The 12,796-nt window shown below is 34.1% G+C and overlaps 1 long non-coding RNA gene across 1 annotated transcript in view; it reads left to right on the top strand.

Annotated features, from left to right (window-relative positions):
* The first annotated feature begins 3,345 nt into the window (after positions 1-3,345).
* Positions 3,346-12,796, top strand: part of LOC106682225 (uncharacterized) — a 46,573-nt gene continuing 37,122 nt past the window's right edge. The window contains exon 1 of the long non-coding RNA XR_010844802.1: positions 3,346-3,416. This is a non-coding gene — a long non-coding RNA (uncharacterized lncRNA). The remainder of the gene's footprint in view (positions 3,417-12,796) is intronic.

Here is a 12,796-nt window from a genome sequence, read left to right as displayed (position 1 = left end):
AAAGTGAGGAATATCCGAGGGATCAACTCTGTACTAAACCTCAGAGAGATTGATATTGTTTTGAGGTAAAGAGAGAGGAAATGACGAAGAAAGAACTTTATTAACTTTAGTTGTATGGGAGGGATAGATTCCGGAAGGGGTAAGGATGTGTTAATCATAATTGCTCTTTCTGTTTCTAAGCCTATTGATTATGTTCTCGGTAGGATATGCTGCTTTTCATCAAAATAACCTACGGCAACAATAAGAGCAGGAAAAAGCCCATATTACTTCAATTTCGTTAAAAAGAGGATATGTTTATGATTCTACACTACTTGTATATGTCTGAGTATAATAAATATCCCTTACTCTAAATCTCTTGACCTCTTTTACCAAATTTGAATTACTTTTTATTGACCTTCACATTTTTTAAAACAATCCTCTTTTCTTTGTTTTAAAAAATATTATAATTATTTTTTTTTTTACAGATCAGCCACATCATCTAAATTGTTTAGTCTGCTCCTAATACTTTAAACAAAATTATAAACAAATCCAACAGCATGATATTCTCAAATTCCCCTTACCTATACCTTAAACAGTTCTTTCATCCTGTCTTTTCGACAATCATTTTGAGTACGTTTTGGTTTTTAGAATTATTACTGCTATATTTTATAACAAAAATAACACATTTTACAATGAAGACGTATATTTTACAATATTATGTTATTAGACGTATTATCTATGTTCATAACTTCTTCACCGTCAGTGTTAAATAAAAGAAAAAATTTTCCACGCTTAATTAATCCTTAGGAATACAATATAGCTAGAGTTTAAAAAAAAAAGAAATCCAATTACAAAAAGGTTAATTACTTATGTTATGTAAATTACTTAATGAGCAAAAGGCGCTATGGGTCTCTGAGGAAATTAAACGGACTTAAATAATGGAATGGTCTTAGTTGCAGCCACACAGGGGTCACCATTCTCTCATGAATATATTTAATTCATTTTTTTTTCTTTTATCGGATATAATTAATTAGGAAATTAAAAAGCTAATTAATATTTGATGACTTTGTATGCAATATTGAAGGATGTGTCATTTAAATTCTATATTTACGAGGTAATTGGTTGTTTTTTTTTTTAAGAGCATGATAAAAGCAATTCCAGTGAAATACGTCAGCATTGGGGAGAGTAATATGGCATAGAAATACATGCATTAAATTGATTCTTTGAATTGAGCTACATTCACGTATAACATTTCTGCTTTTCATGGTCGACCACTATATTATTCATTCTGCCTATATTGAGTAACAGCTATGATGCATGCCAGTGTTCGAATATGTTTACTTCCTCCTATAATTTAATAATTTATTTTTAGTAATTTTCCTAATGTTTAGACCAGTTAAATTTCACAATTAACCAAAGTAGAGGAAAGAAAACACGTAAGGAGAAATGTTTTTCCGGCTTGGTAAACATCAGTTAATCCGGCCCCAAAAATACCAGCACAGTTTTCTGTCCCCCAGTTTAAAGAATATTTTTATGTACCCATGCATGATCGTAACGACAAATTCGTTTTTTACTATTATGTAATATTACATTGGAATGGAGATAAGAGAGACACTCCAAATTTACATATATATCAATTAAATGATAAAAAATATGGAAAAAAAAACCGTAAAGTGAAATAACTTCTTAAAAACATTCGTTCATAAAAACAATATCCATTCATTCTAACATAACTCTTATCCGAGGTTATACTGACGCTTAGGTAAAAGCAGGGCTCCGGAAGATCGCTCTCAACCGCATCACTGTTGTTAAAAGCCAGACGAGGCTGAACGAGGGCTTTAGTCGTTCCCAAGAGGACTTGTAATAAAAATTACTAACAAGAGATCTATGGGGCACTACAAGAGACATGATAAAGCCAGTTTTTTTTTACTTTCACTTACCTATATATGGAAATATAGTACAAGGAAATACATAACAATTAACGTCATAAATAATTTTTAAAAAAATGCTATTTGAAATAAGCAAGGATCAATTTCAAGTCAATGATTTTTAAATTCCCGACACCGCACCACATTGTTTTCGTCTTATGTTCATTTAGTAATGTTTAGCTAAATACTATTTTAAAAATTCCTCGATGGTTAACAGCTTCATCGAAAATAAATTCTTCAAATTAGATTATCTTGCTGCGATAGCTATAAATTAATGCAGCCCCTTAAATTTGGACAATTTATTTTAAACGAGACTAATAGTATAATCGATGCGGTCATTAGAGATGATGTATCGATTTCTGGAAGATCATTAGCGATAGTAGATCCTTGGGGGCCGAAATTGGTAGTAGTTAGAGAGTTAGGCGGCTTACGGTAACCAATCATATATAGCCAGATTATTCCATCAGCGAGTCAGTGCCGAAGGGGAGAAACTAAGGGAGCGAGGTATAGTGGTAGTAAGGGGGGGGGAGACTAAGCCTAAGTCGATCCCCTCACACCTGGCCCAATTAGTTTTCATCTACCGTTTGTCCCGTTTCAACTACGAATAACTACAGACGGATTAGCAAAATATATTGTACCTACTTCTCCTAAGCCCGCCCTTAGTTTCTCTGCAAGTAGTTAGCTAGGGGTTTACTGACTTACATTGGCCTGAACGTTTTAAGGGAAATGATTGAATTCCTATAGTGAGTGGATGTTTTGTGTTTCTCAAATTCTTTAGTGAGCCCAATGAATCTGAAATCATTACAATTTTCTGTTGTGTTACTGAAAGGCAAAAATGAAGAGCTGATGCTATCGCGTGGAGTTTGGCGGTGTTTCATGATTATTAATTATTTGTGTTTAGTCTATAATTTTAGTATTCTTCTAAAATAAAGCAAAACAAATACTGAATTAAAGATTAATTTTTCATTTCTCGCCAGTATTAGTGATCTACTTATGAAATACTGATATGTATTGACCTTTTGATAATCCTGGGTATTATTAAGGTGTTTCGTCATCTGCTCCTATACCTGGTCAGGGTATCCTTCCATGAACCTTTTAGTGCGTCCCCAGATATGAAAACATCTGTATTAAGTTTGCCACATTATCAGAGTCCCCTGAGAAAATTAGATTTGCTAACCTTTAAGTGTTATAACAAAAATGAAAGGTTTTGACGAGGGACCAGAATCAAATTAAGCAGGTGCAGGCCCATCCTGGACATGTCAAACTTTACCACCCACTCTCGGGCCTGGAGAGGGGAACGCCTACCTTGGAAGCGTTCTGTTACCTATAGCCAATGAGGAATGAAATTCAAAAATAAGATAACGCCCCAAAAGGGAAGTGGGAGAAAAGACAGGAGAACTAGATCAGGAAAAAGAACAGTCAACAGGAAGGTTTAGACGAGAGAGGACCAGGCTTGAGAGAGCAGCAGAAGCCGGAGCGGAGCAAGATGCACTTCGACCAGACGAAATCGTAAGAGCTAATAAGTATAAAGTAAATAATAAGTAATAACCGATATTTTATGGCAATCATTTATTTGAATCATTACAACCATTTTAATCATAGTAATAAATTGTAAATAAATACTTAGTCTCATTATGTAGTTTATATACTATTATATAACCCAATATACCACTCCTTATTATATTATATAATTAATAGTAACAACATTTTTTTTAATATAAATGTATTTAATTGGTAATCTGGTAAACACACATAAAGCCTTTGAAAAAGAATCCAATCATTATAATAGTTTTTTAGGACTCAATATATAATTAATTAACTTAATTTTTGGATAATTGCCTTCAGCGATTATCCTGGCATCCCGATTAAATCTCAAGGCAGTACATAGCAATACATGGAGTAATTTTTAATACTTAATTTATTTATTTTATTTTATTTTTATTTATATATATTCATCGTTATTATTCACAATCCTTTAATATTTAAAGCGTTTTACACCCCTACCTAGGGGTGTCTATTGCACAAGACTATACCTCCCCTATAATCAATTGTAAAACAACAAAAACTCCGTTATATTAACCATGTAAGGACCACCAGGCCGATCTGGTATTGAATTATAAATATATATTACTTACTAAAGCTGTGGTTCCTAACCTTTTTAGGAACCTAGTAGGAAAATGGCGGAACCCTTTTTAAGTACAAATGAATTGATCCGTGCTAAGAGAGGCTATAATGCCTACCCAGCATAACCTGGCTATGCATCAGTCTGGCTTTAGCTATGGATCAGTCAACATTAATCTAGTTTACTACATAGCCTATCATCTATTCATTATCGTTAACTGAACATTTATCAACAGTTACAGTCATCGGAGTGACATTGAGTAGCTAAAATTGTTGTTTACAAAATTCCATTAAACTATCTCGTCCAGTAATATAAATTGGTAAAATAAAACAGTGAATAGAAATGCTCAATATATCTACTGTTATTAGACGTATTATCTACGGTAATAACGCTACCTGTCACCACCACCGGCGCCCCCTACTTACATTCATTCCGAAGCTCGCTATGGCATTATAGGTGGTATGCAAGTCTGCGGTCACTAGGTAAGATGAGACTGCCATTGCCTACGTAAATTGCAAAAGCATTTCTCACTTTAAATGTTGTAATGTCACTGAAACCGATGCAACTTAAATTAAAAAAAAAAACAGCGGTACTGCCGTAATTGAGAGCCACCTACTAAGAAAGTCACCACGGTATATAGCGGCGTTCCAAGCAGCGACATGGTTGAAAGAAAAAAAAATGGTTGAAAATATTGCCGCTATATTAATCGAAGTTGGCAAAATATCTGATGATATAAAGGAGCTAAAAATCTCCGTTGATAAGCACGCCGATTTATCTTTTGAAAATCACCGAGAGGCTAAAGTCCATGGAGGAAACATGACGAGCTTATCCAGAAATGTTTGTTGGAAAACAATAATTTAAAACACAATAAAAATATGGAACTCAGACTTAATCATGTAGAACAGGCACAGCTTTCACATCCCCTTGAGATAAGGAATTATCCCAAAAAATAAATAAACACCAGAGGGAATAGTATTATCCTTCGGGGTGGTCCAGGGAATCAAGTCTATTTAGTCAGGATATAGAGGTGGTCAAACGAAAAATATCTAGAGAAGAAGACCCCCGGCCTCCGTCGATAGTTGTTCGTTTGTCCCGCCAGTGACAGAAACAGTCCGTGACTAGATGCTACGATTATGAAACGTCTGGAAAGAGACATCACCACAAGGTACCCCGGCTGGGAGAGCGACGAACGTATATATGTCATCGAGGAGATGACCCCTGCCAACCGGCATCTTTACTGGCAGGCGAGGCAGAAAAAGGCTGCCGGCAAAATTCGTTGCCGACGCGAAGATGCAATTATAATAAACAAATTTGAAGGCATCGAAGCCATCAAATGACTGTATTTAGATATTTCCTATCATTTTCCTTCCGTAAGATTTGTTGTTTCCTTTTTTCATTTTACATAGAGAATTGTATTGTTGTTCTTCTTTTCATTCCTCAAATATTTTGCTCATTCAACTTAGAGTATACCTATTTATTCATTTCATCGTTTTTCTGCAAGATGTTATGTATTTTATTTTTCTTATTGTATAGAGACCCGTATTATTATTTCTATCTCCTATATATTCCCAATTTATTCATATTTTATATACAATTTGCCTACATATACATTTTATTCTATTTTTTTTTTTTTTTCTAGCAAGGAGTACAAAGCTTTATTTTTCACTGTATTAAGAGATTTCTATTTTATTTTTCACTTTTATATACCCATAAGCATATGTTATTCTAGAAGCAATTTATCTTTCCCTTTATTATATATTATTATTTATTCTTCATTGAATTTTAAGATCTATGTTTTTATGCCTTTCATTTCTGTAGTTATTTTGAGACGATTTTTCATTAGTAGTTTATTGCTTAGTTCATAGTATTATATTCAAATAGGAAAACAGTAAATGTAGCCTATTTCATGATGTTAACTCAAATATCCTTTTCAACACTTTCAATTCTCCTTCTTTGCTCCAATAATAAACTTCATCCATTCCTCACTGTGTCACAGTCTCTCCTTTAGTCCTACATGACCATTATCATAATATCCTGCCATGTTAACTCCCAATCCCTTCCCGCCCAATTCCAGGATTATTTCCTCCAAAATTTTTACCACAACATTGTCGTCTCAGAAATGTGGCATAAACCTAAAGTATCATCTTCCTCTATCTCCCTCCCAAACTATACCGTCCTTCGTCAAGACCGAATGGACTGTACTGGTGGTGGTGGTGCTGTACATGTTCATAACAGTCTGAGGGCTAAAATCCTACTGAAGTCTCCTTCCCTTGACACCCCCCATTTGGAATACATTTTTGTGCAACTTACTTCAAGTTCCATTTCCCTCCTTGATATTTTCATTTACCGTCCACCTCGAGTCCGTTTTGATGATACATTTGAACCCTCTTTCGTTCCATATATCTCTCTCTTTCAAAATGTAAAAATCTTAGGGGATCTCAACACCAACCTTTTCACAGACTCTCCCGATCGATCATATCTAATGGACCTGATTTTTTCCATGGACGTTTATATCGTTCCCTACCCAGTCCATCGATACCTGGCTTGATGTATTCATCATCATCAGAACCTTTGTCCTCTACCCAAATTCCTATGTCTTTTCTATCCTCCCATGACCTCATCAAAATTTCTTACAAGGTTCCCACCCCCAGGTTTACACCAAAGAAAATTAGTGGGCGAAACCACGTTTACTTAACCATAGAAAACATCGGTTGATAGAAACCCTATTTTGATGAACTTTCCCTCTCCTTAGAATCTATCTATTCACTTTTATCCATTGACGATAAGGCCGAACGCCTATCCTCGAATAACCTTAAATTCCTAACATGCTTCTCTTAAAACCCGAACCTTTGAACGCTCTCCGGCTCCCTGGATCAATTCAGAAATTAATGAGAAGACGAGATGCGGCCAGGAGACGCTTTAGACGCACCAGAGCACTAATCCACCTTTAAGTCCCTCCAAAACCTTACCCAAACATCCTTACGCTGCGCTAAGGAGCAATGCTTTCACAACATCCTATCCCAAGCACCTGATCCTAAATCCAAATGAAACATCCTTAAGAACCTATCCGTTGTAAGCTCCAAATCCTGTCCATATTACCCTTTCACTCCGGATGATCTTAACTCTTTCTTTGCTGCTTCTCCTCCTTCAACAACCTTATACGACTTTTACTCTCTTCACATCTCTGAACTCCCATTTAATCCCAATAACTTTTATTTCTTAAATATTTCCCCACATGATCTAATCTCAGCAGTCCTCAAGTCCAGAACTAACGATTACGGCCCAGACCACATTCCTGTAAAGATCATCAAACTTTTTATCCCTAGTATTCTTCCTTTCTTTCAGCACATTTATAATTTCTCCCTTCAAAATTCCATTTTTTCCAAAGCCTGGAAGAATGTCCTGGTTCGACCATTGAACTTCTTCTTCTTCAGTTTTCGACTTTCGGTCAATATTCATTTTTCCAATCTGGCCAAGCCACTAGAAAGATTAGTCCACTTCCAACTTAATAATTTTCTCGAATAAAAAGCTCTCCTTAATCCTTTCCTATCCAGTTTTCGCTCTCAACATTCCACACACTTCGCTTCATTGAAATTATCCCAAAACCTCCAATCCGTTATAGACAATCATCATACATCAATTTTACTTCTTGAAGAAGTTTGTCGGGGATGCGGTCAGCAAAGAACAACATAAATAAACAAAACCATATTTATTTATTTTATGCCGACGTTTCGACCTGAGTTTCAGGTCTTCATCAGGGCTATAGAACAAAAGAGATAACAACAACATTTAGAGTAACATACAATTGAAAAGGAATAGTATACAAACAAATTTAGAATTATATAAAATATTGAATCCCTCCTGAAGACTCCTTTTGAACCCCTACCCGCCGTAACACCTCCCTTACTATCCCCTACTCTTCCTTAACAACAAACTGATTCACGTCTAATAAAAAACCTTGAAGTCTTCTTTCACCAACACCTCTCCTAGAGTTCCTCCTCACAAATTAATAATAGTAATTCCTCACATGGAATAATCATATTTCCCAAATTACACGAAAATCTATAACTGTACCATAATCCATAACTCAATGTAATTTCATTTTGGTTACTGAAAACTTTTAAATGTTTGTCAGACAAAAATCATAATATATAAATCATGTATTAATTCTTGGGGGACATATATCCCAGTACAAAATATTTTTTTCATTTCCTGACCTATGCAAATTTGAAGAACATTGGTAATGGAAAGGTTCAGAACTGTTGAGTTGATGTGGAATGATCCACACCTAAATTATTACGCAGAACCCCGGTTGGAAACCACTGCACTAAAATATATAAATAAAAGGCTCTAGAATGAACCTAAAATCCTTTTTATAAAAACATAAAACACTTTTTTGAAGGAGAAGAAATTCACATATTGTAAGAAAGTAAAGAAACTATCACGTCATATGAAATTCACTAATTTCAGATAACTGATAATTATCGTATATTATTAACGAAGTTAATATTGTTTAAATCGATGTTAAATGTATTTTGCTTATTGTTAGAGTCGATCTTCCAGTTCTACTAATGTAAGCAATTCGAGAAATGTTTCCGAATTAAACTTTTCCGTTCTCCTCAGTCTGTTCTCCCGAATCTCTGGGTGTTAATTGCTGTTAATTAAAGATAAACTCTTCTCTCTCAGTTCGGTAATTTTACTGAAAGTTCGACTGTGTTACGAGTTTGAGAAAAATCTTTCAGAATCCTGCAATGAACTATGTTCCTTTCCATCCCTCTATCTCATACATAATACTTCAGGCAAGTTATGAATTGTAAAGAATTTATTTTATATATATTTATATATAGATAAATCACTTGTAGCCGTTAACCCTATTTTTTCAGGGATTGGACGAGTTGGTGCCGAGATAGTCCCATTTATATTTATTGAATTCCAAAGATAGAGTAAAGGTGGAGATTTAAATTATAAGTAATTATGTAACCATTATAAACCAGAAGAAAACAGGATCATTTACAGAAAATAAAACAAGTAAACATGATAAAATAGTTAACTGATCTATGAATTTCATATTGCGACAAACTTTTTTAAAACTCTTATCTGTCACTTTCAGAGATTTGTCTTCAGATTTCACAATTAGAGTTTATAATTGTCCTGTATAAGCAGGACTTCCCGATGACCAGCCAATATTACTAAACTGCTTAATATTACAGTAAATGTTAACATTTCAAATTAACCACACCTGTATTGCTTATAAGGCAGAGGAAGGTGGAAATAAATAAATAAATAAAACAATTTAAATTTACCATCAATTTCTTTTTTTTCAAAAAATGAAAATATTAAACTTCAAAGTTTATTGGACTTCACTTAGTATATGATCCAATCACAATACCACCACGATCATGATGCCATTACATTTTCTTATTGTATTCAGTATTTTTTTTTTCAATCTTCCTAAAACGCCTCGATTCAATACAAAGTCCACATTCTTCTGAAAATCTTCATCTGTAGCTCTTCTATTGCGCGTTCTAAAGCAAAGAAGGGCTGACTTTAATCTCGAGAAAAACGAGAAGTTTTAGAACTGGTACCTTCCTGAGACAAATTACAGAAAAAACAAAACACTAGGTTTCGTGAAAGGAGAAAGATACTTTTTTGGTTTAAAAAATACCGGCAGTAGAAGGATTTATAAATGTGAAATATTACCATATAACATTATCTATAATTCAAATAAATAAAAAAAGGTTAAGAATATTTAAGCTTTTGTTCCAAAAATCTCAATAAATTACCTTAATTTTTTTTAATATGTCAATTTAAATAATTTAAAATAATTTTGCTTTTCAAATAAAATATTTTTATTTCATGTTTGCCAATAATTAAGAACGATTAAAATTAATTATAAATCATAGTAATTTTGAGAACGTTGTTGAGGTCATAATGGTAAATACAAAGAAATACACAAAAGTTTGATGAAAACAGAATATAAACAAATCAATTCATGAAAAATAAATAGATTCATGCAAAATGAATTACATTTATAAAAAAATAAATCAGGGCAGGGAGCGGGGTAGCTCAGTGGTTAAGGCACTGTACTACTAACTCTCGGCACCCAGGTTCGAATCCATCTGTGACAAATAACTATTTGTTTTAACACTGTTGCCGTGAGTCAATCCTATTAGTACAAGAGCCCAAGAGGAGAAAAAAGACAGTTATCTCACCCCAATTTTTTATTACTTTAAAGAAAACTATGTATAATTAATAGTTAAAATTGATGAGTCTGTCAAGTATAGATAGAGGGAATAAATGGCGGCTGTTTCAAAGCGATAAAAAAAAAGTAACTTTTCATTCGGAGCTCTATGTCTTAAAAAGTAGGAACAACACAAGAAAACCTAAGAGAACGTCATTTAAAAAAGAGTAAATTTGCTAAAATATGAGCCCTAACAGAGTTATTTACGTTAAATAGTTTTCGAGATATAGCTTTTTAAAAAGCAACATTTCATAAAAATGTTGTATGGGACGTACTAAAAGATCAGTAGTTAGTGAATTTATTTTGAAAAAATTATATCTCAAAAACCATTCGACGTACAGATGTCTATTAGCTCTCAAATTAAAGCTAGTTTAATGAGCTATAAAGTAGTTAATGGTGTTTATCTTCGTAGGAGTAATAGTTTACATTAAATTTGCTAAAATAAATTGATTTATTGTTGTTCGAACAAATTTTCATTTATCAAATTCTCATATTCATATGTGAATATCATAAAAATACTACCCCTACGAAGATAAGTGTCATAAACTACTTTATAGTAAGTTAAATTTCCTTTATTTTGAGTGTTGGCAGCCATATGTGCGTCTTATGGATATTGTTTACATCGGGACCTGCTCGTGCTGTATTGCAGGTGTCCCGAGTGTATTTTACGATTATGATAATTAAAATTATTAGTGTGGAAAAGGGGGGCTGAAAATTGTGAGGCTTTCTGCTCATTAGCATGCATATATTTCCTTATAGTACAAAAGTGTTAATCCCTGGAGGGGCAATAATGGTTAATGTGTTAGTCTAAATTATTTATCTATAATAATATTAAAACAGCATTGGGGTCTCATGGATTCTAATGGAATTTATGTGCTTATCTGGTGACTTCCCTCGTCGAGGTGTACGGTGGGCGAAACGGTGAAGACCATGAGTATTCGCCTGGTGACTGAAAGACGTCTTTGTTCCTCGGTGGCTGGCCGGCGTGTCCTGGACTCTGGCGTGATGATAGGGTCAGGCCAGGTCCTAGCTTGAATGGTGCTTAGGCTGGGGCGGCATTGCAGTCGCTGCGTCTTCGGGACCTTCCGGTGTCCGCGGAAAGGGGGGCACCAGAAAATGAGACCCTCGACCCCGACTTTATATAAAACCAAAAATTAACCGAAAAATTTGGATTACTTAAATCCGACAGATATAGAGATTTATTTTTCAAAAATCTAACTTTTACATAGACACCGGGAAATTAACATTTTGCGAGTTCATTTTGTCAAATATCATAAAAACTACTACTCCTACAAAGATAAACATATTAACTATTTTGTAGTAAATTTTATTCGCTTTATTTTGAGCGCTGGCAGACATCTGTTTAATGGTTTCAGAAATGAAGTTTTTCATAAATCAAACTTATTGTCTGAACAGCTATAAATCAATTTATTTTATAAAATATCATGAAAACTACAATTCCTAGGAAGCTGAAGGTCATAAACCTCTTTATAGTCCATTAAACTAGCTTTAACTTGAGTGCTAATAAACATCTGTACGTCACATATTTCCTGAGACATAGAATTCTCAAAATAAATTAACTAACTACTAATCTTTCAGTAGATTTTTAAGAAATTTTGCTTTTTATAAAGCTGTATCTCGAGAACTATTGGACGTAAATAGCTCTATTAGGGCTAATATTTCAGCAAATTTACTCTTCTTTATATAATGTTCTCTTAGATTTTCTAGTGTTGTTGGTATTTTTTAAGATATAGAGCTCCGAATGAAAAATTAGTGTTTTTGAAATAGCTGTCATTTTTTATTCCCCCTTCCTATACTTTGCAGACTCATCAATTTTGACTAGTAATTATACGTAGTTTTCATTAAAGTAATCAAAAATTGGGGTAAGATAACTGCTTTTTTTTCTTCCCGGCTCTTGTACTATATGGGATCGGGAGTCTTCTCTAAAGTAGGTACCCTTAGATGAGAGTGATCTTGAACAGATCACCTCCTTGTATAACTAACCGCTGTTCATTACACAGTACTTCCTAACAAACTACTGAGCCCCTGACCCTTTATGGGTTATAGTGGTCATTTCATTATTCTGTTTCGATGGATTGTTTATTTAGTACAACAGTCCGAAAGAGTTGTTAATTCGTAGTTAAAAATAGCTATGAAGCATCAGGAGCATCATCTCGTCCTCTATCTGATTATCAGGCAGAGGAAAAGGTATTTCATCTAGACGGATGGTAATGGCACGAGATGCTTACCAATTGTATTGTTCATGAATTTCATTCGCAGGTATCTTCAGGTGGACTGGCACTGACTGACCAATGCCACTGCTACAAAAAAAAGGAAGGAAATGCAACCGTTGTCATGAATAAGACCATTACGACCACATGTGTAAAATGAACTTGGAATCCGAACAAGAATCAAAAAGGACGCTAGATTAGGAAGCTTAGACAGGTGGTGATAGAGAATTTTTTCCCGCAAATTATATTGTAATAGTCCTAGTTCTAATGATTAGTAATAATAATAATAAATGGC

The sequence above is a fragment of the Halyomorpha halys genome, unplaced genomic scaffold, assembly GCF_000696795.3.
Source record: "Halyomorpha halys isolate HHAL.00 unplaced genomic scaffold, Hhal_1.1 Scaffold397.1, whole genome shotgun sequence".
Lineage (NCBI taxonomy): Eukaryota > Metazoa > Arthropoda > Insecta > Hemiptera > Pentatomidae > Halyomorpha > Halyomorpha halys.
The sequence above is the reverse complement of the archived record's forward strand: the minus strand, read 5'-3'. Positions and strand labels throughout refer to the sequence as shown.